The following is a 4,619-nucleotide window of genomic DNA, read 5'->3' as shown; positions in this document are numbered from 1 at the left end:
TTCTCACCTATCCCTTTTCTCCGTTAACGAAATGAAACTAAATTGCATTCGTGGCATGAAAGTGTTTACAGTATCTTTTTGATTTGCACATAATAGAATGAAATATTTAACAAATGAAAATGAAACAAAATTACTAATAATGAAAATCAAACTTTCAAAATACTCTGTTTCCTACAATCTATCGTACAGTTCATCATACAGTGCATTATTGTACAAAAGTGTTTCCGCTCACAGCAGCGTCATTCTTGTATAAACACAGGGCCTGTTCCGCAAGCACGTGCACAATGTGTCATGATCATTTCTTCTTTCGGTTGCTTTTGTGCCGCTTTGGTTGCTTTTCCCGTCTTCTCGGATTTCTCTACTTGCTTAATGACGCCACAGCGACTGGTCTGTCTCATATCCGGACGGCGAAACGCCCCAAGGGAGCATACTCGGCGAAAGCTTCAACTACCATGGGTTTCGATGGAACCACTTTACCATGCAAGCATCCCTGTTTTAAACGAACTTCGGATTATCTTCCCAATTTTTACCGGAACGACGATCAATTTTTCCTTGATTTCTTCAAACTTGCAAGAAAATGTGTGCTGTATGACAGTCTAGTACTGGGGCGTAAACCGTTCCTTATTTCACCTGGGTGATTCATTATGATAACCTGCAAGACATCAGTTTAAGTTTTTAATGAATTGCCCTACAGGTCAAAGATAAACTAGATGTGTGTCCAAAGGACACGGGTACCCCCACTCCTGTCACTGTACATGATTTCATGACTCCAGGTAGCATATGCAACACAATTAACCCTAGGTCAAAAACTTTTTGTGATATGTGCGACACAAACCTTTATTACCCTTTTATAAATATTTGACAAGTCAATGGCAAAATCTCTGGTCTGGCTAAGTGATATCTCTAACTAGAGCTATCACTAGTGGCGATGAATGTACCGCCCCGCCCCACACCACTCTACATTGTAATTTGACGCACACAATATTGCATATGTATGTGCAGTGTATGTATATTGACTCTACGTATTATATATTTTAGTAACAAATAGTGTCCCATAACTCTGCAGAATATTAAAAAAAAAAGAAAACTAAAGAGTTATCACAGGAGTGACGAATTATACCCACAATATATGGCCTTGTCACAGAACTAAGCCAATGTCAAAGCTGACCGTGCTTGATCTTTGACCTACTGACCTGAAAAGGTTTAAATGTTCCGGGTCACTCTGACCTTTGACCTTTGGAACTCAAAATCAATACAGGTCATTTGCTGGTCACGACCAACCTCAATATAAAGTTTCGTGATCGTAGTCCCAAGCTTTCTGAAGTTATTGTCCGAAAAGCGTTTAAATGTCCCCGGATCACTGTGACCTTGACCTGTGATCTACTGACCTCACAATCATTAGGGGTCATCTGCTGGTCATAACCAACCTCTCTATCAATTTTCATGATCCTAGGCCCAAGCGTTCTTAAGTTATCATCCGTAAACCGTTTAACTGTTTCGTGTCATTACAACCTTGAACCTTTAACCTACTAACCTCAAAGTCGAACTTGACGTTTTGTATAATGGTACACCTGTGTACTAAAATTTATGATCCTAGACTCAAGCGTTCTCAAGTTATCATCCCGGGAAAACCCTTTAAACTGTTCCGTGTCACTGTGACCTTGACCTTTGACCTACTGACCTCAAAGTTTTAACTTGACCTGTATTTCATGATGTTACACCTGTGTACCAAAACTTATGATCCTAGGCCCAGACCTTCTCAAGTTATCATCCGGAAACCATTTTACACTGTCACTGTGACCTTGACCTTTGACCTACAGACCTCAAAGTCGATCTTGACCTGCATTTCATGATGTTACACCTGTTAACCAAAATTTATGATCCTAGGCCCAAGCCTTCAAGTTATCATCCGGAAACCGTCGAACTGTTCCGTGTCACAGTGACCTTGACCTTTGACCTACTGACCCCAAATTTAAACTTGACCTGTATTTCTGATGTTACACCTGTGTACCAAGAATTATTTAAATCGGTCAAGCTTTTCAAGAGTTATTATCCGGAAACCATGAAAACTAACGACCGACCGAAAACCAACCGACCGACCAAGCTCACCTATAAACCCCCAACCCCAAACTTTGTTTGTAGGGGTATAAATAGCATGCACCATGCACAAGTTGAAGTAAGGTTGGTACTGATCACTTGTGTAAAGTTTCAGTAAATTATGTCTGTTCGGGCGATTAGGTGCGCACAATATTGCATATGCAGACTATGTACTAGTATAGCATAGTAACAAAACAAGAGCTGTCACTAATGGTGACAAATGCCCCCGCAGCACCTTGACCTTTGACCTGGTGACCCCAAAGTCAGTAGTGGGGTGTACTCAATAAGTACTATCAGCATGTGAAGTTTAAAGGTCCTGGGTGCAGTGGTTCGCGAGTAAAGTGCCTTCATGCAAAAGTTAACGTTGGCTCCTGTGACCCTTTACCTTTGACCTGGTGACCCCAAAGTCAGTAGGGGTAGTGTACTCAAAGTACTATCAGCAGGTAAATTCTGAAGGTCCTGGGTGAGGTGGTTCGCGAGTAAAGTGCCTTCATGCAAAAAGTTAATGTTGGCCCTGTGACTTGACCTTTGACCTGGTGACCCCAATGTCAGTAGGGGTGGTGTACTCAATAAGTACTATCAGCAGATGAAGTTTGAAGGTCCTGGCTGCAGTGGTTCGCGAGTAAAGTGCCTTCATGCAAAAAGTTAACGTTGGCACCTGTGACCCTTTACCTTTGACCTGGTGACCCCAAATCATTAGGGGTGGTGTGTACTCAATAAGTACTATCAGCATGTGAAGTTGAAGGTCCTGGGTGCAATGGTTCGCGAGTAAAGTGCCTTCATGCAAAAAGTTAACATTTGCCCCTGTGACCTTGACCTTTGACCTGGTGACCCCAAAGTCAGTAGGGGTGGTATACTCAATAAGTACTATCAGAATGTGAAGTTTGAAGGTCCTGGGTGCAGTGGTTCGCAAGTAAAGTGCCTTCATGCAAAAAGTTAACGTTGTGACTAACGAACGAACTAACTAACGAACGAACGAACGGACGGACGGACAGTTGAAAACTAATATGCCTCCCTTCGGGGGCATAAAAAGCCGATAACTCTGCAGAAGATTTACCTAAAAGAGCGTTACATGCACAACTAGAGTTTGTACTGAGCACTTGTGTAAAGTTTTATTAAATTATGTGCAAGGGTTCGGGAGATTAGGCGCACACAAGACTGCATAAGCAGACTGTATGTATATAGCATATTAACAATTTGAAAGAATTTAACATGCACTTTGCACAACTAGGGTTACTACTGATCACTTGTGTAAAGCTTCATTAAACTGTGTTAAGGGGATGAGGAGAGATGGTGCGCAAAAGATTGCGTCTACGTACAGACAGACGGGCGGACAGACAAGACAACCAGGTGCAAAACTTCACAGGCTGATTAATATTCCTGCAATGTTTCATAATCCTAGGTCAAATACTTCGAGAAAAATGCGACAAAATCTTGGGCCCTTGACTTCAGTCAAAGGCCAAAACTCTGGTCTGACCTTATGAGATCCAAATTGAAACATTAGGTGCAAAACGTCTTATGCATGTCCGATGACTGGTCAAATATGTATTGCGATACGCACATCAATTCGTACGAACGAACGGAGAATGACCGATGGATGGACAAGGGCGAAAGACAAATACTCCTAAAAAATTGAGGTGTGGAGGCACAAAAAGGAAAATTCTAGGAAACTATTTTTTAAAAAGCTTTGAAACTTAGTAACTGACAGATATGTTTTGAAAACACAGAAAATAGTTGTTTATACTATTATTTTCCATTCAAAGATGAAAATTGTTTGTCACGTGGTAAACTGTCTTAATAAAGATTTATAAGAACGGTCGTATAAACCTATGTGGTGTAGGCAGGACAAGGTGGCAGGCAAGTTTTTATTGCTGAAGCAAACCAGGTACGATTCTCAACTCGGACGATTTTTTTCAGACTTTTTAGGAACAGTATAGAAACAAATATTCAAGTTCTAATATTCATAATATGACCCAACTTTAATACTTTTTTAAAACAAGATCATTATGAGCGAAAATCTGAAGTCAAGTCCCTTCAACGTATAGTAAATTTTCAGCTGGGCCATCGGTATTAAGACCATATCTACTTGGAACCTATATTTCTTTCATGCAGACGACTGCAACATCATACAAATACGTATTTCGCTTCTTGGACATTTCTTGAAGCATTGGAATTCAAGAAAGACGCATTTCTATAACAATGTCATGAGTGGAAGCTCCTTACCGTATATTATCGCTTATAGGACACATTTTAGGGGTCGTATTTCCAGTTCAAAGAGTGAGGAGCATCTTATAAGCGTTTACTACAAGGAAATTAACAGAAAAAAACAGATTGCATGTCCCACGTCTTATAAAAATATACGTTAGATGAAACCGAAAATGTTACCTGAGCAACGAAGTGATTTGCTCCTTTGGGCGGATCGTTCTTTGAATCTCCACATACATTTCCTCTCTTGATATCTTTTATAGAGACGTTCTTGACGTTGAAACCAACGTTGTCACCTGGTAAAGCCTCAGGGAGAG

The 4,619-nt window shown here is 40.7% G+C and overlaps 1 pseudogene; it reads right to left on the bottom strand.

The window, feature by feature from the left end:
- Positions 1-239: 239 nt before the first annotated feature.
- Positions 240-4,614, bottom strand: LOC128552549 (uncharacterized; annotated as a pseudogene).
- Between the last annotated feature and the right edge of the window lie 5 nt (positions 4,615-4,619).

Source organism: Mercenaria mercenaria, unplaced genomic scaffold (genome assembly GCF_021730395.1).
Source record: "Mercenaria mercenaria strain notata unplaced genomic scaffold, MADL_Memer_1 contig_2899, whole genome shotgun sequence".
Lineage (NCBI taxonomy): Eukaryota > Metazoa > Mollusca > Bivalvia > Venerida > Veneridae > Mercenaria > Mercenaria mercenaria.
This window is presented reverse-complemented; position numbering and strand designations above follow the sequence as displayed.